Source organism: Falco naumanni, chromosome 12, assembly GCF_017639655.2.
Source record: "Falco naumanni isolate bFalNau1 chromosome 12, bFalNau1.pat, whole genome shotgun sequence".
In the NCBI taxonomy this organism is placed as follows: domain Eukaryota; kingdom Metazoa; phylum Chordata; class Aves; order Falconiformes; family Falconidae; genus Falco; species Falco naumanni.
The window spans coordinates 17,181,077-17,204,605 of record NC_054065.1 but is presented as its reverse complement, the minus strand read 5'-3'; the positions used below and the strand labels follow the sequence as shown (position 1 = coordinate 17,204,605).

The window sequence follows — 23,529 nt, the reverse complement described above, 5'->3', positions numbered from 1 at the left end:
GCCATAAGTGTAGTGCTATGAGTACTAGGCTGGCAACTCCAAAGCTCTGAGTACTTAAAAAGGTGTTGTCCTGACTATTAGTGAATATAAATGATTGTACACCACCTTACGTAATCTGATTAAAAATCGGTTAGACATCCAGGCCTATTAATAATACCTTACATACTAGTTACCATTACTATAGTCTCTGTAGAATTGTCTGTCAGACTATTTTGGGGAATTTTTTTTGCTTTTTTTTTTTTTTTTAATACTTAGCTGCTATTGCAGTTTAGATTACGTGACTGTTACGACAGTTCTGGGGTGCATTCAAAGAAGGCATTAGGGGCTCCCAGCCTTATTAGCATAAGCCAGTGAAGTACATGCCTCTCATTCTGCGGTTCAAGTGTGGTTGAACCCATTTGCTTCTCCCCTCCAGACTGGCCTTTGTCAGGCCAGAGTTACACCAGCATCCACCTATTTTAATCTGTGTAGGTTATACATGTACTTACAATCTTCTAAGGTCAGTATATGAATGCCTTTGCTTTTTCTTCAAGACATCTGTCAGCCAAAATAGATCATAGTTTACTATGTGATCTATTTCCAATGCATTATCAGCCTTGCTACCACAACTATAAAGCAACCTCCAATATCACGTATTCGCTGCAGTTCAGAGTACAGTAGGAATATAGTAGGGTCACTGGAATACACTTTATTATTTTTGGCTCTTTGGCTTGTGAGCCATTTTTCCAATATATAGGGAGTATGCTCATTATTTGATAGCCTCAGCCCCTCAGCAAAAACGACAGCTCCTCACTTGTGAGAATTTTTTTTTTTCTATCCAGAAGGAGGCACTAGTCTGAAAGTTACAGGTGCCCCTGATCTGTTTACAAAACTAATCTGACGAATCTAGCAGATGACCAGCAGGGCTGTCAGCAGCTGCCAGTAAAATATGTACGCGTGGTGGTTAGATCTTAACTAAACAGATCACAGAATCTACCCCTCATACAGACCTTAGCTTCCTGCCAAGTCCCTCCCCACTGAGAAGTCTGAGCAATAGGAAAGTATTTGCAGCGTGCCTGTGAAGCTATTTCAGTTCAGGGTGAGGTGCCAGCTCCTCAGTTAAGTAAGTACCTCTGACAGAGAACACCCTCCTGCCAATCTCTGTTTGTAGACGATGGAAAGTGTTGTGTGTGCAAGCTTTCAAGAAGTCTGCAAAATGCCGTCAGAAGATAGCATTTCTGTGGCATGAAACAGTCCTGCCATGAAAAAGCTGCAAATGACTATATAAACTATAATAAAAGCATATTATGTAAACCCTAATTCTGTAAAAAAAATAAATAAATAGTCATAATCTTTGTTACAGGTATAAACAAACCACAATCTATCATTGTCGCTGTTCCTGTTGTATGTAAAAGACCTTTGCCTCCCATGAGAAGGGAAAGGTATTCCCAGAACTTGAGATGGAGATGGAGTTTCATGTGCGTACCTTGCCGCTGCTCCCTGGAGGTCTCTCCACTTCCTCAGGCTGGGAGACACTGCAAAGCTATCTGCCAGTTTTTTTCGTGGCTCAAAGTTGGCACAGCACTGCCACAGTATCAAGACTTCAGTCCTAGCTGTGAATCTGTCCCTTTGAGTGGTTCACCACCGTAAGTGTCAGTTCTGAAAATGAGACTTGCCTCTTGCACCTTAACTAGTATTCCACAGATCTGGTTGTCTATATCCATCCAGTTACCTTGCAAGCTTGCATAGTGCAACCACTTTCTTCATAAGTATCAAAGCATACCTGCAAAAAGAAAGGGTGTAAGTGCTGAATGACTAGTAGGAGTGATCGTGGACAGAAAGGTGAAGTCTAAATAAAGTAAGGACTGAAAAGGCTTTCTGTGCCAAGTCTACAGGGCTGCCCATGGTCACAGCAGTAAAGGTGAAAATCAAAGCACTGTAAACACAGCTCTTGAGCTGTGGTTCTCAAGCCTGCATGTCTTCCTATTAATACCAGTAGGAAATTCAATACAGCATCTGAAGTTCTGAATAGGTCATCAAGAAGTGAGACACACAAAGCATGGTAGTTGTAAATAGTGTACATGTAGAGGTGCTTTACAGCTGAGATGCTAAGAAGCCAAGAAATTCAGTTTCTACCATTTCAGGATAAAATTACTTTTAACATTGTGAAGGATGGATTACCCAGGAACAGTCATCCAGTTCATGAAGATAAAGTGACATTTTAAATGAAAATTTGGTTTTGACAAGCCTTTTTATTCCTATAGCTAGGAATTTAACCTGATTTTATTCAGCTAACAAAACACTACTTAAATATTCTGAATGTTTGTATTATATTTGAATTCCAATTTGCACCTAAATGTAGCATAACACTAATCAGGAATCAAAAAGAAATCAGCTCTAAGAAATATCAGCTACCTTTTTCTAGCATCATAAAATAGAAGCATTTTAAATCTGAATAAATATATGTTATGTTAAATACGTGCTTGTGTATGTAGAGAGCGTGTCTTACTGATTAGCAGAAAGAAGACCCAATTTAATGTAGAGGCTACATACTGCTGCAAATTAACACTAGATTAGTGATGAATGAGAATCCAACTTTTTTCAGGAAGTAAAAAAATGGGAATAGAAAATGATAAACTATTTAAGTCAGGAATTTCCATTTTCCAAATTAAATCATAAATAAAACAGTGATTCAAAGTATTAATCGGTCTACTTTGAAGCACAGTTTATGCACGTCTGGATCACAAGTAGGATTTTTGGTAAGCAGGAAAGCAGGCAGATATGGTTTTGCACATTCCAAATTATTCGAGCTGCCAAGGATTCACGTGGAGGAAGTACTGAGGCCATAAACAGAGACAGCTTTAGCTAAGCAGCGTGTGCTTAGCTTTGCCTAAGACTAAGTGTATGGCTGAAGGAAAAAAAAAAGAAGTTCTACCAGAGAGAAAAAAATCATCTGGTTTGTTTGAAGTGTCATTCTAGTAAACAAATGCAGCAGAAATTTCAGTTGGAGAAGGATCTCAAGACTGAACCAGTGAATGTAAAATTTGGATTGTTTGTCTGACTTTGGGTAGAGATGCTTCCTTGGTGTAGCTTGCACAGTGTTTACATGAGCGATACTCCTGCTATGGTCATTCACTTCAGTGGGAATTATGAATGTCTAAAGGAGAGCAGCAGCTTTACCCCTTACTAGGCCATCAGCTTTCAGCTATCTAGCTACAGATATACATGTATCTGTATACAGATATATAACTATCACTTTTGGTGGATATCTAGAGTTTCCATCTCTGGACTGCTTTATGCCACAGGTACAACTACTTTCACATTTTGTCCTCCTCAGCTACCTTCTTAAGAAACTGCTGCTTTACATATCCTTTTAAGGGTATTCTAATGGGCATTAAGAACTCACAGCATTTTTTCCTCCTTTATTCTCTTTACTATTATCTCCCATTATATTTCCTTTTATTCGGGAGAACATCCAAGACTGAAAACCAGATCTTTGCAGTAAGACAGAAAAAAAAGAACTTACAAGAAGTACATGGTGCTTATGAAGGGACAACCTGTCAATATTCCTGATGGTCATCATCTCGTGATCTTTACCAAGACAGCATCACTAAGTGTACTTAAAAGGATAGAGGTGACCTTTTACTGGAAAGGGACTATCTGACTTTAGAGAAGAAAGCTCTGCTCTAAAAGGATTTACAGTTGTAATGCAACAAATGAGCCGTACAGCCCAAAGAGCCAAAGAGAAATTTGCCAAATGGGAAATGCAAGGGTACATTCCAACCCTTGAACATGGCTTTAATGAAGAAACCTACAGTTAACCTGTGGGGTTACTCTGAAGAAACAGGAGTTCTAAGAGGAAGCTGGGGGTTGCATCCAGACCTGCCCTTTCTTTTTCCATCCATTCAAGAAAGTGAGAATTCTGCTCTGGATTAACAACTGTGACTCGGGTTCATTTCCAGTCTTAAACTGTTCACCTGGATCTGAATGTCACTGAGATTTCATCGAGTTTGAGTTCTGACCAATTTCAGTCTCGGTCACAATGTAATAAATTTCTAGAATTAAGCTTGATTTGTTTAATTGTTTTACTGATTGCAAATCGAGGCACAGTGACATTCCCTTCTAAATGTGAAGTCTGACAATACTCGTAAGGTCATTTTTCAGTGTTTTGACAAATGACATGGATTTTTTATACAGAAAAAAAATCAAATAAACTCTGAAAAATCAAATCCCAAATTTACAAGTAGTGAGTGTGCTGAGGTGAAGGGATGGGAAGATAGGTCTCCCATGCAGAATGCAGCAGTAGAGAAACCTCTTCCCAAGCATATGAATTGCAATGAGAGCAAAATCAAGAAGCCGTGATCCCTGAATGAAATGAGTCACAGCAAAAGCGCTGGATAAGTCATTACTTTCAGTTTCGCAAGTAAAAGGCTGCAGCTCAGAAAGCAATGATAAAAAAGAATGAGCATTTATTTGAGAGGAAGGAAATTTTCCAATATTAGAGAAACTGAGCAAAAGATGTAATTTATTGAAGATTTTTGAGTAAAGCAGTTTTTATACTTTCCATAATTTACCTTTCTTTTGTATGTACTTAGTGCCTGCAGCTCATGTCACATTTTCTTCATGCAAATCCTACCCTTAAGTCACTGCTGCAGTACTGCCTCAAAATGCCTTTACCAATTATTAACAATGTTACAGTATTATCATAGCCTTAAACTGGCCAAAAAACTGGGCAGCTTGCCAGGGGAAAACCAGAGGTAAATGCTAGATGACCTTAGTAAAAGAAAGGGAAAGCACAGACTAAATGCAAAAGATGAGCTCTGCATATCTCTCTTCTCATCACACACTAAATGTTCATTTTTTTAAAATGCCCCTGATTATTTTTTTTTGTCTGAAGAGCACTGTCCATGAGTACTTTCTGACCTGATGTATGACCTGGTTCGGTGAACACTTTGGCACCAGCATTACCTGAATCATGTTAGACCAGGCAAATTCCATGTGAACAGAGAGAATGCATACATGTAAACACTTTCAAGATCTGGCCTTTGGTGTTAGTACCTAATTTTCATACATAATTGGAGGGAAAGCATCTTAAAAGGTGGCTCTGGAATAGATTTTCATAATGGAGGATAAACACAATTGTGTATGTTGGTGCTTCTTCTTATTTTCATTTCATTAATGACAAATATGTTTGTAACTACTTGCTGTTTTTTCTCTTTGCATGGAGAGGGCTTTTTTAGTTGCTCTTTAAATACTGACTCATAAAGGACCCCTACTAAAAGGCTTATCCCTGACATACTTTCAACAAAAGAAATAATAGGACTTTCTAGCCTACTGCTATGTGAATATCCAGAATTTAAAAATAACAATAGCAATGGTAGAACTAATGTGTGCAGTGGATTTCCAAAGAAAAATTAAGATTTTAAAGCATGGAAATGTAATCCGTGGGAGTAAAATTCAGATTATTTATCATCCATGTTATTAAAAATGGAGAAAAGGAAATAAAAACCCTGGGCAGTTTTGAAAGGAGGACCTTTTAAAAAAGAAACAACTTTTTGCCATTAAAAAGATTCTTTACACATTTGACATAGCAGACCCGTGAATTAAAATAGCCCATTATAACAAGAGTATATCTCATTAAGTAAAAATGATTTCTCAAGAAGTAGGAAAATGGTGCTGTTTAGTAAAGAGGAAACCAGCCATCCCCTGGCTGCACCCCTTGTTTCAGGAATGGCTTGTTTTCTCAGCCTTGGGAGGCACATGCTAAAATCTTACAGCTCAGACCTGTAGGGCATAATTCACATACTGCAGGAGATGATGGGTGGAGAAAGTCCAGAAGTGGTTCATAGCTAGGAAATAACAGTTACTGCCCAGGGACCCTCCTGCTCCATCACAGGATGGGGATGTATCTAGTCTGAGTGTCCTGCTGAGCCTGAGAGCATCCATAAGATGGTGGCAGCAGGAGCCCCAGACGGCTCACTCCTGACAGCTCTCCTGCACAGCCTTGCTAGATCAGCATATCCTTAAGTTCAGAACCTTCTGACAGGGAAGGGACCTCTGTTTACAGCAACTAGACTAGCAAGGGAGCAGGTTGAAAAGGATGCTATTATCACAACTTTCTCCTAGTTGGCTGGTATTGAAATTTATCTCTTTGGGGAAAGGCTGTTTCTACACAACTCTCAAAAATTTCCATCAGACAATGCAGGTCTTGCTGAGTGAAGCTTGGCTCTGTTTATTTGCAGCAGTTTGAGCCAGGAAAATCTAAACACCCTTGATCTCAACAACTAATTTCCCATTACTGATAACACTTTCTTCCAATATTATCTAGGATGGAGAAATTAGGAAGAGGAAAATCTAGGGAAGCAACACTCAGTCACCAGTGGGAAAGCAAAAAGCAGTGGAGGTAAGAGCAATGCGGTGCTGGCTGGGCTTACCTGCAGCTGAGAAAGTACCTTGCTGCCCCAGGCTGCATGAATGAGCCCTGAAAAGGCCAGGCTGCCTTTGCCTGAAGACAGCTTGCCATTCTTGGGGGATCCCTGCTTCCCCCAGTCATCCCTCAGCCTGCTAGTGAGATGGTGCGGGCTGTCAGCCCAGTATAGCCCAGCTTGAGCTGGTATGGCATGACCTGCCACAGCTGAGTATGGCCTGTCCTGGTATGGGGTGTACCAGCACAGCGTGGCATGGCACAGTCTGGTATGGCATGAACCAGGCCATTATGGCCCAGCACAGCATGGCTCAGTGTGGCATTGCACAGCCGTCTGCCCCTCCGTTCAGCTGCACACTGCCTGGCACCCACAAACCCCATGCTTCCCTGGTCCAGTCCTGGCCCAGCTCCCCTCCCTGCATCCCGCATCCAGCTGAAGCTGCCTTTGAACAATGCTAGACAGCCTATTTTCCTGAGTCTTGGTTCATGTATTCTTGCCGTTCCAAGCATTCAGGCTTTCACTAATGGCACATTTGCACTTTAATCCATGCTATTATGAAATCAATTCTGTACTGTGTTTGGAAAATGTTTATTACAAAGAAAACTGTAAAGCTGGCAGAACTGGTGTGGTGCTCCCAGCACCAGCATGAGCTGTGTGCACAGCAGTAAGCACAAGGCAGGCTTTCCCCACTTGGTATGCTAAGGGAACCAGTGAGGCTCTGTGCTGGCTAAATCAGAACAAGGTAAAATCTATTCATATCTATTAATTTGAGACAACATCTTTATGTATAGGAGTGGCTGTTCTGGATCAAACTGTAGATAATCTGCAATTGGTCTCTTGATTTTGCCATTCACCTGAAGTATGACATTATTGATTTTTCTTCTACTCAACCAATTAGCTGAATTTAATCTCTGAACCATTGGCAATCATCTCATAGATATCTAGAAGGTCTGGAAAAGAGAAATGGTACGCATTCAGCTCCAAAGAGAAGTCAGAAATGATAGATTTATCAGCCTAACTTCAAGCCCTGGAGAGTTTTGGCATAAAACACTGAAGAATGAATATGTGAGAACCAAGATAAGGCACTGATAAGTGTCCGCCCACAACTTCCCCCCCCCCCCCCCCCCCCCCCCCCCCCCCCCCGCTTCCCCCATCTGTCATTAAACAAGTCTAATTTTCTTTAAGAGGATAATTAGCCTAGCAAGGATGGGAGAAATTGTAGATGTATATAAAGAAAATAACCACCTATGTAGCAGTATAGCAGAAAAGTATGTGGGAACAAAAGTATTTTACAAACTATAAATGAGTCAACTAAATAGTGTCATTCTAGGATGAATGAACAGGGCTGTCATACTTTAAACAAGGGAAGTAATTATTCTGCTCTACTTGATCCTTTTAAAGACTCAATTGGAAAACTTGTCCTGATGGCAGATTTTAGAAAACACAACTTAATGCAGAGCTTAAGGAATTAGCTTGCTTACTTAAAAAAGAGGTTATGAGTAGAGATTTTAACAATTTTCCAGTGCATGAATGAATGTTATAAATATGTAGTGCTCAGCTGTTCTCCATCCTTACAACAGTAACATATTCCATGTGTTAAACATATATCTTCCTTGCTGCAGATTAGGCTAATTTGTTTTCATCATTTGATTATGTAAAGTGCTAAAATAGGTTGTATAGGGATGCTGTGTAATTGCCTTTATTGCAGCTTTTCAAGAAAATGGACAAATACCTTTGCAGCTGGTCTAAACACACTTTAGCTGGCTTTTAATGCATGGAGTTGGACTATACTATCTCCTGAAGTCTTTCTGGCTCTGCAGTCTTACGTTTCAATAATTCTGTTCTAGTACATCTTTTAGACAGAAAACGCTTTGAGGCAGGGTATGCCACCATTGTGTTTGTGCAGTGTCTGAAACAATGATGTCCTATATAGTACATCTGTCTGCATAATTATCTAGAGAGTTGTCAAGAATTAGTGCTGCAGATCACAAAAGCTAATGTGATATACTGTAATTACACAAGTAATATACCAGAAAAGATAAGGTAAATATACCTAGGATGGTTTTCTAAGTAAGGTATGTATTTATTTTTATTTGTTTATATTTTCTGGTATGAATGTATACAGATACAGATCTTCTCTATATTATAATATCTTTATCTGTATACCTTTTTTTTTTTTGACATGTGATGCTTTATCATCATTTAGCAAACAAATACTATTAACAATGTTTTTACAAAGGTTTAGTGTTAATTGGTTGACATACCATGAAAAACAAGATTGTTCTAATTCTCTCAGAGTTTCCCTACAACCTTTGATCCACCCACATGAAGCTGGCTACAGAAAATTTTCCTGCCCCATGAAACTTATAAAACAAGAATAGTGTTATTCCCCAGCGTGGAATTTCCACCAGCTTTCATAGTTCTCCATAGAAAGCAAACCCAAAACCCTAACGAACTAACCATGAGCACCCTTAGTCTTACCGGAAGGTTCTCCTACAGAAGGACCCCTTCCCAACACCCAAATGCTTCCTGCTTGCTGCATTCACACGGGGTGAAGGGTACTTGGGTAGGGATGCCTGGTTTGCTTTCATCAGATCAGCACGTTGGAGCTACTTGTACTGTATTTTAAGAGGCAGGTTGCCACCTCCAGCTGGGCTTCACCTTATGAATAAGAATGTAAGAAAGTGCTTAGAGCAAAGCAGTTGGAAAGATAGATGGGGAGAAACCACCAGCCCACAAGGAGAAGAGCAATCCATCAAGAAGTCATGTCTAGCTTCAAGTAAGCATGGCCTACTAGGCTTGCTAACCCGGGGGTTTTGGCCTTATGAATCTGGATTACAAAATACTGGTTTGTTTTAGAAAAGTTTTCTTGTTTACCTATTACTATTTCTGCTAAATCCCCATTTTGGTGCTTAGGTCAGAGAGTTGAGCAGAGGCGTGGGTGTTTCCAAACTAAAAAATGGAAGGAGTTGCAAAAGTCATATGAGGAGCTAGATGCATTGGATACTTGCAAAGGCTGTGTAAAGTCCTGGGCCTACGCAAAAAAATGTTGACACAAACTCTGCCACTCTGACAGGCATATGAAGCCTGGAGGCTGAACATGGAGAAGCCTTGTTCCAGAGGTGGAAGCTGCTCTGAGAGGCAGAAACCCAGCTAAGACCAATGCCTGTGCTCAGTCGCAGACTGGCCAGTCAGTTGACGAGGAAGTGTCACCTGTTTAGAAAGGTGGGATGCACCTGAGTAAATCTAGATGTCAACATCTAAATGTCAAAATCTAGATGTGAACAGGGGTATGCACATGGGCTGCCCCGCGGGCTGGGGGGAATCTGCTCCAGCACATGGAGCCCCCCTTGCCCTGCCCTGGGGGGCTCTCACACATGCTCACCCCTCTCTCTGGCTCCAGGTGGTTGTGCATTTTTTTTGCCCTTCTGAAATAGATTATCCTGGAGGCGCTCCCACTATCACTGATGGGCTCAGCCTTGGCTGCTGCATTCTTAGATATTTTTGCAGAAGGTCTTCTAACATCTCTTCCAGTTTGATTTTATACAAGAATCAAGGCAGACTGTAATGTTGTCGTTCAAACAGCATTTTTAAATCCATTTGCATATTAGCGCATGGTAAAATTAATTTTGCTGACATACTACGTGACTTTTCCCCTTTTAAAATTTTGACTTTCTGGACAGCCTCTGGCATGATGGGAGTGCTGACTCTGTTGAGAGTCTTTGGGAAATGTCATGGCACAGAGAATTATTATCCAACACAGTGAGACAGAGGCATTAACAATAGTAAGCATTTCAAAGTGAATCAGACCTCCAAACTATGAAGCAGACTTAAAAATCATAGCATTTTACCACAACTCATTTTGTGAGGAGGGACTTGGGTCTTCTTATTTTTGAGCTTTTAGGATTTATGGTTTTCCACCTTTCTCTGTAGTCTTAAAAGCAGTTGCTTTTTTCCTTTTGTTCTTTTTCTTGTTTAAAATGAAAGTTGAGAGTTTCACAGAACTTTGGAAACATAAATAAACAGATTACATTTCATTAAATTCATGCAGTTTTGAACAGCACTGGGATCCTACCTTCTCTCCAACTCAATAAAAGACCCAGAAAAGGAAAAAACATCTGGTTTTTACATTAGGTTTCAATTTCTGGAATAAATGCTGGAACAAATGTAGTTCTGATGTTCAGCTCTAGCTCAGCTTCCACCACAGTAAATGAAACAGCTTCTGCTGATTGCAGTGAGAGCTGGGCTGGACCCTCATGAGCTGTGCTTTTTATTTTTTTCACATCTCTGTGTTCAGAAATAGTTCAGTACTTTGTGACAGTTCCTAACCCACTTCAAATACAGGGAACCTAATGGAAGAAAAGAACTTTAATGTCTGATCAAACCAGGCACACCAAAGTGCTTCAGTCAGCTTCCTTTTAGGTCAATAAGAACTTTCCATTGACTTCACTGGGCATTGAATCAAGCCAGATAAATCAAAGCCTAGCCATAAATTTAAAATCTGAATGGAATTTGAATGGAACTGATAGCCTCAAGAGAGATCCTAGGTAATAATCTTCATATACTGGCAAGCCAAAATTCAGAGGGCATGTACATGCACAGCAATATAAAAAATTCAGGCAGAGTCCATCAAAGTGTGTGGAGGAATTGCTTTGTTGCTGAAAGCCTAGGTGAGTAGATTTAAATATAGCAGCAAATCAAACTTTAAATTATCAAATGTATTTTTAGGCTATATAATGAGTAAAAAAGACTAGATGCATCTTTTGGCTAGTTACTGCTACAAGCAATATTTTTCCAGAAGTCCTGTGGAAGTACTATCTGCAGCTCTGGCTGTGGTCTGTATCAGCACATTCAATCAAAAATGACTCAAAGAAGGACTTGTGTAATGCCAGTAATAGATGTGTCAAGTCAGGGCCTGCGAATACTCCACACAGATGACATTTATTAAGACTGGATTCTGTTAATGACACTGTATAGGACTGCATTTGGCAAGCAGTGCAAATAAAATGTAGTGATTGGGCAGTTTGTCTACTTTGTCGTGCTGTCACTCAGATATGCCAGCAGCTTTCCCTATTTCAGTCCTTACACACTTTTGGTTTTCTGGTGTCCTTACTTTTGAACAGAGTTATTGGTGATGATGGCAGTAATATCATACGGTTCCAGTGCAGCTGAGGTCTGAGTGACTCTAGTCCACAAAAAAAGAGCAAATGGAAACTGCTGCCACCATGAGCTGAGATACCACTGTGTGTGGGGATAGACGCCAGCATTGCTACTGTCATTTTGCTGGAATGTCAAAAGTACCAATAAGATGTCTACATGTGAACAGAGAAGATAGAAATGGCACCACTAATTCTGGGGGGGTCCTTTATAGAAGCGATGAATAATGTTTCAGTATTGAATCTCTGTCTTTTCTCACATTTCACTTTCTTCAAAGCTTTGTTTTGGGCCAGGCTGTTTCTGCTAATCCTTCATTATTCTGTGGAAGAGCTGAGACTTTCAGTTAGTGTTGTAAATGTTTATTTGGGTCTACAAGTATTAATGAAGATTTTGCAATGACTCATGAGAGCTCTGACCATGATTCATCTAATCTGTTCTGAAAATTCTTTTCAGAACCAGGTCTTCCAGACTGAGAATGTTTTGTCCTACGCTCTCACACACTGTATGTCAGGCTTTCAGATCTGATTCATTCCTGCAGCAGAATCCTTGAACCTTTTAACTTGAATACTTTTCAAAGTGGTAAGATACAATTCAGCTTTTAGTCTTAAAGTAGTTCTTCATGCAGTATTGCTATCACTTCAGTGTATTCCTGCTTACTTCTTCCTGAAATTTGTCTTCCAGATTACTGTTCCTCTTTTCTTCTTGCCTAGCCATGCCTTACACACAGAATGTAATATTCTCCATGACTCATATTGCTGGCAAAATGCCATTCACCCTAATGGAATGAAACAGAGTGTATTTTCCTCCTATTAATTTACCCAAATCTGTTTTTCGTTCAGATCATTTTCTGTACTTTCAAATAAATCTTATTTGTTCCTAACATCTTTTAGCTGAGGGCCTCATCACACTTCACACTTCAGTAGATTAGATCTTACAACTTCACTATGATGCATGTAAATACTAAGATTTGTTTGGTTTTTTTCAAATGAAAAATTCAGATAGGATAACTTACAATATTTGTTAATGGTTGTAAACTGGTAAATGAGCTGTGATCCAATTCAGTATCGCATTATTCCTTAACCTGAGCTTAACTCCTAATTAGTTGGTACATAAGCAGAGTTTTCTAGGTGAACATGTGTGTAAAACTCATGCTTCTGGAGATGAAAATTCTGGCATGTTCTATATTACATAAAAAGTTTAGTTTTAAGTTGGGAAAGAAAGTTAGGAAACATAGTTCTGATATCCATGGCCATTTTACTGCTTTATAATAGTTCTGTATTGTAGGTTGAAAATACTGATGTTTGTCTGTATCACAGAATGGCTTTAATTTTGTAAGCTGCTTGCCAAGCCTAAAGAATGACCACTCTCTTTACAGGCTGCTCATAGATGCATCCACCAGTTCATCCCTTTTTTGCCTGAACACTGAACTGTGAGCAGCAGCTATTTATCTCAGCCTGATATCTCATTCCTGATAGCTTTTGAGCTATCAGGAATTTTGGAGGAGAATTATGATGCATCCATTTCCAACCTCATATTGGGAGGGATGTGGTTGACCTGTACATTACATATGATTCAGGCATATCTAGTGGATATATTGCATTTTTTGCATTTCTCTTGTCTCCAGTGAAAAAGGGTTAAAGTAAAATGATTTATTTGATGTTTTGCTTGCTAGTGGGGAAGTTTTGCTTATTGAGCATTGTGGCAGTATCATTTAGTTTGCAGATTCCTGGCTTTGGGCTTGAGTTGATGCTGTGTAGGTGCATTTGTAAGGACACATAGAAATTGAAGTTAGCCTTTTGAAGCTTTTAAAGTCTTTGGCAGATAATCTACAATTACAATGTTAGGAAAGCAGACTGTCTGCAAAGGAGTGCTTAAGGCAGGACTGCTCAACATCTGGGCAACAGGGCTGCATGTGGCTCACAAATGCAGTACTACTCTCCAGCTTGTGCTCATCCCAATTGTGTGAATTGGAGTTATGTGTCAGCAGTGCTTGCCTATGTACTCAGGACTTCCCTGGATTTGGGGGAGTGGTGGTGCAGCAGTTAGCTGCTCAGATAGACATGACTTGAACCTTGCGGTGGCTGATTCTCAGAACAAAGTTTTTATCAAAGTTCTTATTTCCATTAGATCCCTAATGAATGGGTAACAGATCAATCTCCTGTAACTGGCCCTTCCTTTCTTTGAGAATATTTAACCTAACTTTTCAAAATGTAATTGTGTCAAAATGAGTTTGAAAATGACCTCATCCTAGGAACCTGATCTACCCACGCACTCTAAGAGTGACTAAGGGCACCCAGTGGGCAAGTGAAGTAATGCTGATCTGCAGAGGAACTGCACAGGTTATGGACTTCTGTTTGTTTCATAAGCAAAGCAAATTCCTGACGTGTTTCACTACAAAATGTTTTCCAAATTTTAATGGCAATTGTGACTCTTTTCTAAATCTTCTCAGTGTCTCAACACTGAATTTAGCAGAGATCAATCACACAAATGTCACATAGGACCCTTCAATTTTGATTTATAAGTACATTTATGGATTGCATTAGTGCTGTTGGCTACAGAATCAGATCAGAAGCTGAATGCTTAGCAGACAATCTGCCTTACTCATTGCCAAATCCTTTCCAATGTCACATCTTCACAGGACAGATCTTCCAGCTTTCATCTGTTGTCTGAATATGATCTGCATGCTTTCCTCCTGAATCTGTAACTTCATGTTTGATTGTATCTTCTGCTTGTGTCCAATTGACCATGTCACACAGATTATTCTGTATTACTGACCTGTCTTCATTCTTCACAACTTCTGTAATCTTTGTTATATGTCTAAACATCACCATCAGATAGGCATACGTATACTGTTGTTTTCCCTTCGGTATGTTTGTCTGTCCTATGCACCTTCCCACCAGAGCTTCTGTACACAAGTTTTTTCAGCAGCATATTTCTGGTAAATGCAAGATGTACAAGCAACAGAGACACGGTGTATTCTGTTTGCTCAGTCTGCTTTATGGTGGGCTACTTTACATAATTTCTTTTGCCTATGGACTGGTCCCCACTCTGTAAGCCTACTGGTAAAAGTAAGTACTGGTAAGTTCTAAAAGTAACTTGATTTATTTACGTGACATAATGCTGCCATAAAAACCACAGAGACAAGCACTGTGTAGGCATCACAGCCCAGTTTCCAAGGAACAGTTTTACATCAAGAGTGGATCCAAAGATCCTTCTTAGAGACTTGGGTCAGAAGGATTTAAGAAAGGGTACTTACTTCTCCACTGAGAAAATAAAGTCTCTGTCCAGCTACATTGATGTCTATGAGAGGTTCCTTATGATAATCCTTCTGATCACAGGACCAGGATGTACTGACAAATAACTACGTGAACTGAGCCATTCTCCCAAGACTCAAGTAATTGCACCCTCTTGCATATCCTTGGCAGACAGAAATTCCTCTTCCCGCAGAACTCCAACTGTGTACAAACAGGAAAATCTGGACAGGGAAAAGAACAGCATCAATAACTTGAAACAAGAGAGTATCAGAATAGAAATGCTAACGAGGTGTCAAATATTTCTTCTCTTTCTGTCTTTTCTTGTTAATAGTTTAGTAACAGTCTATCATTATCTCACAGGTAATAGTCATATACAAACTGCCTCAGGGAAGTATGATACTGGCTTGAAAAATGGCTACAGATTTTTCCACAAATATTGCTATAAAGCAGTACACAGTGGATATTATGCACTTCTGATGTAAAGTTATTGTAATTTGTTTCTCGTTCCCTAGGGTTTGGTCATATAGTGGGACCAGTAAGATTATCAGATAAGCAAATATGACATTTTCTATTCAAAAAAGCGGTAAATATAGAAAAAGTTAAAGATTTTTATCACCTTTGTTATTATGTAGGTACAGATACAGTTTGCAGCTGTTTGCATTTTTTAATCTTGCAGTCAGTGTCCATACTTAAGATATAAAACAGGTCAACTAGTTTTTCTATATCTAGCAAGAACAATCAATTTTTAAATTAGAAACACCTTTTTACAAAGTTTGGCTTCATATGCTAGGCTTAAGCCAACTGGTACCAGGCTAAGACCAAGGGTAGAACTCTGACTATCTGCTTGCCACAGGGCTTTTATAGGTTTCTTTGAAGCACTTTCTACCAGTCACTTTCAGAGAAAAGGTTTTGGGCTAGATAATCTGGACCTGCCCATGCTGGCAGCATCCCTGTATAGAAACTGTTTCAGAGTCACTGTCCTCTCTGTAGACTCCAGCACTAAATTGCCTGTGAGTTTACTTGGGTTACTTTTATCTTGTATCGATTTTTTTTTCTGTCACTTCCTAGATAATGAGACATTTTAACGGTAGATTTTGAAGTAATTGACAGAACTACACAGCGACCAAACGATGTCAGTTTATTGACATTAAGTGGAACATTTTTGTTTCTTGAAGTCAGCTTTTCTGTATGTGTGGACCCTTGGCACCATCTAGTGTTTGAAAATGCAGGCCAACTCCAGACCCCTGAGCACAGAACACCACTATAAAAAGCTTTCAGCCATAATAAGTTAGTGGTGCTCTGAACCATCACTTAATTAATTTCACACAATTACACTTTTCCAGTTACAAAATACAAATACACCAGACCAGGATATGGAAAACAGTTTCCATGCTCGTGATTTCCAAATCCCTTGTCTCTCACATGATGTTACACTGGAACTAAGAGTGTCAAGTTCAGTGTCAAGAATGGACAACTCTGTGTCAACTAGTGGCAAATGTACAGTACTTTTCATGGAAATAAGTATGGTGTTGGATAAATCTTCAAGTACAGCTTGGATGAGGAAACTTATTTTCTGCTTTTGTTCTAGATTAGTGGCAGCTTCTGACCCAACAATAACAGCAACACTGTGCATCCCAAATGTAGCTGCTGATTATCTGTCTTCCTAGGGGATGATGTTGACCTTCCAGTTCTTGCATGAAGTTCTGCAGAAACAGAACCAAAATTACATCTATATGTACTGTATAATCACATGTGCTACTCTGCACCAATCTACCAGCAAAGCTTTTCTGTCAACAGTTTGCATTTCATGAGTTTGCTACAGTAATTATCTTTTAGTAAGATCAGTAAAGCGTGTATAGTTTTAGCATAGAATTCTGCACCTTCTAACAAAGCTGAGCCAGTGTAGTCTCTGATTGCTGGTACCTCGGAACTATCGCTTGCAGCAGCTGAGTAAAAAGATCCGTGTGAGATGTGCAGTGTGGTTAGCCAAGTGTGAAAGGGAAAAACTGCTGTGACAGCAAATTACGCTTCCTTCTACGTGCTATGAGAAATGTGGTCAGGGAAAAAAAAATAATAATTACATCCCTTTGTCAGTTTATGCCAGGCCGAATGAAAGCCAGGGAGAGGAGATACCATTTTTAACTGATAGCTTTGTCTTGTTCTTGTGACTCCATGAATGTGACCCAGCTGCTGGTTATTGAGGTATTGCCAGGAATGGCTGGGAAAAGACAATCTGCTATAGATAAGTAGAGTTAGAGGCAGAGGATGTGTGGAAGACAGAGAACAGAAAGGATATTCAGCATTTAAACTAAACTTCATGGAGTCTCATATATACACTGAATCTGCCTGTGCATGGAACAGATTATGAGTGCTTTCCTGGAAAAGTGATCAGCTGGACTAGACAGTCTGGCCTATCATTAAGGAAATAATTGTGATTGCCTTTCCATAGCTGTCAAAGAATTGGACACCTGGCCTAAGGCTGTCCTGATCACTGCCTCACTGGTCAACGGAGAGAGGCAGCACCTTCAGGAGGTGATTCATGCCTTGTCTCTAAGACATTTGTTTTGGAACGGAATGAATCCAGAGCTCAGAAGGTAGTTCTTGCTTTCCCAGGCTGCAGAGGAGACCAAAACGGGCTTAGACACAATGTCAGTTTTAGATCAGTTAGGTAGGATGAATCCTGTACTACGTTGGAGGTAGAAGCAAGGCAAGAAGAAGACACCTGAAGAAAAGCACACCATTAGTGAACTCCCTTCTCTGTTCCTTACTCAGAATATTGAAGGTAAAGGTAATTGGCATGACAGTGTTAACCCGTGCCCTGTAAGTACATAAACTGACAGGCATGCACTTGCCACCTCTGTTCCCCATTGCCCTCTGCCCATGGACTCCATTTACATTTGTTTCAGTCCATTTTTGTTGTATTAAACGATCTGACGAATGCAAGGATCTACTCACAAAACCAGTGGCAGGATCAAGCCTTTCTCTGGGACTGATTGCACCCAGGTCTCTGTGCCATCTAATTGACAGCACTTTACCTGAGCTGTGTCTGGGCTGGTTGTGGCAGGTGGGTACAGGCCCTGAGGCTCTCTTCCCTCTGAGCTGTCACAACGTGAGATGATCTACCCTGCTCCGTCCCTCAGAGTCATATACCCTCCTCCGTCCCTCAGAATCAGTCTCAGGCCTTTACAGAGGGCTTGCTGCGGTCCTTTCCGTAGAGGAGAACCCGGAGTGACATGGGTCACAAGCTGAGCGCTGAGTCAGTTGCGTGGCAGGATTACAGAACGGACAAATGATGTTCTGGGAAGTGTTAATCATAGGGCTATATGTAAGCCAAAGAAGATAATTTTGGGGGTCTGTTTGGCACTGGATTTTATTTCCACAGCTGGAATAAGAGTCCGGTTTGGGCACTGTGTTTTTAAAAGAATGAAAAACTAGACAGAGCTGAGAGAAAAGCAATGGACATGACAGGCTGTTCAGAAATCCTGAGCTCTGAGAAAGGACAGAAGGAGGTTGGGCTGAAAAAACAGGGGAAGCTGAGGAAAGGGGCAATAGGGCAGTCTGCTGAGTGTATTTTCAGTTGTCACGAAGCCGATTCAGCTGTTGGCTATGTTCAGTGAAGGTACAAAGCTAGAAAGTAATTACCTTAATTTGTAACAAGAGACATTTAGATTAGCAATTAGAAAAAAAATCAAATTAGAAGGGCAATGAAGTAGAGTGAGGGGATGCTGGCTGTGGTCACTGTGACACCACTTTCATTTTTTAATATTGGAATGTTAAAAAGTAAGCATCTGTCAGGAATAGCCTGATACACGTCATTCTGTGCTGGTGCTGGGGAACGGAGTAACTGATACCAGGAAATCCCTTCCAGCTATAGATGTCTAAATCTTGTTAATGCTGTCAAAATACAGGAAAAGCTATATTTACTTTGCTCAGATGGAGTGACATATATATATAACCTTTCCCATCAATTTAACAATATGCCTACTTTTTTTTTTTTTTTCCCCTAAAGCTTACATTCCTTGGCTGCATCTGGATGTGCAAATTGCAGTGGAGGCAGGAACCCCCTTGTGCCTGACTACGAGGCCGTGAGCACCTGTCTTGGACAAGGACTGTCCTGCCTTCCTCTGTGCACTTCTCACTTCCATCCTTGATCACTGCACTCGTTCTCATCAGAACAAAGGTAATCTGAGCTAATTCAGAAGTGTGCACCTGTACTCTGTATTGTATCATACACAGATAGTGGCGTAGTGTGGTGGTAAATCAATGTAATGCCTCCTCTCAGAAAAGCCAGTAAAAACTAAATACAGTGAACCTATTTAAATGTTTGTATCACATATATTTTTAAAGTACAGTCCAATACGGAATGTATGGTCCTATGAAAAATACATTCCTTACTGGATTGTGCCATGTAGGGACCACAGGGGCAGGAGTTTATATTTTATTTTAAAATGCTTAAGAAGTTCTCCAGCTGCCCAGGTATCTGAAAGCTAAATAATTAGCTTTTTCTGTCTGATGCAGAAACAGAAGAGGGGGGGGTGGAAAGTTACTAATGGTGAGTATCCTTTGCTAAGAGGAGGATGTAATGGAGCCTTAAGAATTAAACGTTTCATATGCTCCCACTTATTTGCTTACACAGCTCCTGCCAGAGAGACCATGCTTCCAACACAGAATATAGATATCAGACTCCAGTATTAAAAGGGATCTTGTACGTCACTTCCTAAGTTGTTTATAATTGTCAGTCATCCTGCAGATTTTACAGCTGATACTAAAACCAGAACAGTTTATTGCCATGTCATGTCTTGAAGGTTATATGAGCCTAGACTCTACCTTGTCAAATAAGAGCTGAACAAAGGAGGATAACGTAGTTAAGCGTGTAATTCTTCCAGTCCTGCTGTGTGGTATTTTAAATAGTAAGCTGTAACATTTAATAAACCAAATAAACAGGCTTTGAAATTGGCAGGGCAGATAAATAGTGCAAGAGCTAGAAGTACATCTGGTAGGATACTCTCTTCTCTTTCTGTCATCTGCAAGGAATTTTCCCAAGACAATAAGGTCAGAATTGAATTGGGGAAACGGTAATTGTTTTCCACTCCTGTCATCAGGAAACTGAAGTCAGAGCAAAGTACTTCTGTTACCACAACCACAGATGTCTGTAGCCTTCCCCCCACCCCTCATACTCCCAAATTGTTTGGTAAGTGTTTGCATTCAGTGAGTTTAGCACTTTAGTATGTGTGTGTGGACTGTACAGGCAACCTGAATGTTCTTGAGTGAAAAAAATTAATATGGAAGTATTACAAAGGGTTGATTGTAGCTGCATGTTACCTTCTATGCACTTTATTTCAAGTTGTCCACTCAACAAAATTATAGCTGGCAAAAATTAATTAGGACTGACAGGGATGTTAAAAGTTCAGCAGTAACTTTCCAGCTTTAATAGATCAGATTCTGGCCAGTTCCTTCAGTCATTTCCAGGAAAAAGAGACTCCTTCCTGAGCACCCACTGTGGAACCACTGAGGTGCTGGAGTCTCTTCCAGTTCCTTGGGATAAGAGCTACTTAGGCTGGAAATGCAAAGGAATGCAAAGGTACTCCTTGGTTTCTCCAAGGATGAAACTTTTGTCCTGCCAAGTCAAAAGGAGTTTTGCTGTTGTTTTGACTACAGATAGGAATTCTTCCCAGCAGCAAGTGACAAGGGTGAGAGGCAGTGTTTCCCCCAGCAGTCTCAGAGGAGGGACAGAGCCTGCCTCGCTGGGGAGCAGGGACTATAAGGACTCCTCTTCCATCCTGGATCTGGATGGAGGCTCTCATAACTCTCATCCTGGTCTCAAAGGCAAGAAGTGTAGAGGCTGCAGGCCATCCTGCACATAATCTTCTCAGTCCCTTCTCAGTCCTTTCAACCTGAGTATTATGTTTAAGGAAGATCTGTAAGAAGTTCCAGCTGCCTCTCCAGGGTAAAGGGGTTCCTCTGTGGCAGATTTTTTAACTGCTATGCTGTAATATCCTGCCATGGTATGCATCCTGGGAAGAAAACCCTTTTTTTGGAGGTACGTGGTAGCTTGCTGCAGAAGCCTGCCGAGGACTGGCTGAGCAGCTACATCTCCTTCATCTTCCTGACTATACTAAGTATCAGGCCCACTGGCATGGCGCATCCCAGAGAAGAAATGAGAATCTCGTGTAAGGACTTACTACTCCTGCATCACTCCTTGTGCCTCTTAAGTAATCCTGTTCAGCCACATACCAGTTCTGGTGTCTGCTCAGTGGTATGGTATGTGAGTTACCTTAGTCTCTAGCTCCTGTTTGTGCCTTCTACCATCTTTGCAAGATTTTATGAATGATTAATGGGGAAAATGTAAAGGACAGAGAGGCAACTGATTGACACTGGCTCCTGAACAAGGCACGGTCCCTGAAATGTGTGTATGCAAAATCAGCAACTCTTCTAAAAACAACTGCTTGCGTATACAGACGCAGGAGTTGGTGGGTACCACAGTGTATGGATTTTGTCAACTGGCCTGTGTAGGTGCAGCTTTGAATATTAGGCGCTAGGTGATTCAGTTGCCTAATCAGAAGCATCTAGTGTCTTCTTAGATCCTGACACACCTCCAGCTGCCGCTTCAAAAGGGCTTAGGTCTCCTGTAAGTCCTTACCATATCTGTCAGCCCAATAAGGATGCCTTGGACAGCCTAGGTCATCTAAAATGGCATAGACCGCTAGTTCAGATGTGTCCTGATTGCTCCCAAGATGTCTGTGTAGCTAGGGAAATGGGATATATTTGCAGTTCAAAGCTTGTATTTTCTGTATAGAATAAAATTATTTCCTTTGTCTTAGTTAAATGGATCATTGGGAGAACTATAAGCCCTTCATGGATTTGCACATGAAAAGAAACCCAGGTCACAAGCTGTCCTATGCAATGAAAAACTGTAAGTATATAGCATGTCTATAATCTGTATGTAAACCACAGTGAAAAGTGCCATGTTTTATGTCACTTGACTGTTTTCATGTAATCAAAGGCTGTGGGGTCCTTTGATCAAGAATTTATGACATTTCAGTGGCACCAAAGACTGTCACTATTTAAACATGAGTAGACTCCTGTGAGAACTGAAGCCATTGTGTGATAAAAGGAATGTATATGACTTGCATGCTTCATGTCAGTTTTCTACATTTATAGGTTTCTTTCTAGAAATTATTTAAATATGTTTCATGCCATGTGACTCAAGCAATTTCATGAAAGAAGTGAAATGAAATAAAATGGTAATAACATGGAATCTTATTCATTGCTCTAGAAGCACATGATTTTATTGTGTATCTTACAATAGTAGGATGTCATGGAGTTCTTAAATCCAAGTGCTGGAATCATGTTATGTCATGTGACACGGCAAAGAAAAATGATGGATTCTAAAACCCTAAAAATGTTAACAGAAAAACCTGCAACTTATGTTTTTGGGGTGCTGCCTCATGGATTTTGAATATTTGTCATTAACAATACTGAAGTAAGATACTGGGCTTTAACTTGTTAGGGTCTTCAGGATGTTACAGCTGGTCAAGCACAGCACAGCCTGTGTCTTGCTCCACTGATCAACACTGGAAACCTCAGTTTTTCCAGTGTCTTCATGCTGAAGTTCAGCAGTAGTGAACCTGGTGCACCAGCAATCCCACACACCTCTCTTTGTACTCCGTAACTTCTGTGAGCTTGACAGGAATCCCTTAGACCAAGAGTGGATCTGTAAAGGCAAGTCACTGCAAGATTTGCTTACCCAGGCATCCAGACTGAAGGGAAAGCAGCTGCAGGGGAAGTATTGTGGATGAGGAGAGGGTGACTGCAATGCCATGTTTACGTGGGCATGCCTCATGGGCAGCTTGTGGCATTTTGGCAAACACAACTAGACTTCAACAATCTTTCACAGCCCTGTTTGATGCTGTTAGAGGAGCAATAGCCCTTCCGTCTTTCCCTAACGGTCCCTGCCTTCCCTTTGGAGTCACTCGCCTACATACCCTAGTCATCTTTGCTGGTGACATACTGGACCTGGAGACATCTGCTGGTTGGCAGTCCGACTTCTCCATGAATCCAGTGCCCACGCAGGGGTGTCTCTTTCCTTGTGGGATCTCCCTCAGAAGGAACTTCCCTTCACATCACAAGAATCAACCAAAACACATGCCTTGCTGGAGGACATTGGCATGGCTGATACACATATATGTCAGAGTTCTCTGCAGACTGCCAAGTAAGCAAATGACAGCTGTGCCAAGAGCCAGCCTTTTGCCCTCAGCAACACCCTGGATGTTTCCTTTCTGCCTGGCTTAGGGCTGCACCCCAGTCAGTTGTTCTGGTCATTTTGGCCATCACCATTCTAGCTGCTGGCAAGGCAACCTAGTTTGCTGCAGTTAGCAGCAGTAGTGCCACTGCTGTAACTAGCCTAGAAGTTGATCTGTGACACACAGCTACTTGGGCTCTGCATGTTTTCAGGCAAATCATTTCGCACAATAACTCTGGCATAGCCTTGACTGGCCAAAACTCCTGCACATGCATCAGTCAGTTGCAAGAATGCCCGTTTTTGCATATTTTTTTTTTGGTTTGGTTTGGTCGGGGATTTTTGGGGGGTTGTTTGTTTGTTTTTTTAAATTGGCCAGTTAGCAAACGTATCTTGGTTCTCTGCTGTACAGACTAGAAAAAATGGACACAGGGAGGCACCAATTAGCCAAAGGCCCGGTCAGGTTTTGCACTTT

General features: G+C 40.7%; 1 protein-coding gene across 3 annotated transcripts in view; it reads left to right on the top strand.

The window, feature by feature from the left end:
• The window catches only part of SOCS5 (suppressor of cytokine signaling 5), a 93,431-nt gene that overhangs the window by 12,847 nt on the left and 57,055 nt on the right, over positions 1-23,529 (top strand). For 2 of the 3 annotated variants that reach the window (XM_040611701.1, XM_040611700.1), the window contains exons 2-4: positions 6,308-6,382; positions 18,825-18,995; positions 21,637-21,728. The gene's annotated coding sequence lies outside the window, so the exon portion shown is untranslated. The remainder of the gene's footprint in view (positions 1-6,307; positions 6,383-18,824; positions 18,996-21,636; positions 21,729-23,529) is intronic. The other variant, XM_040611702.1, reaches the window with a different exon arrangement.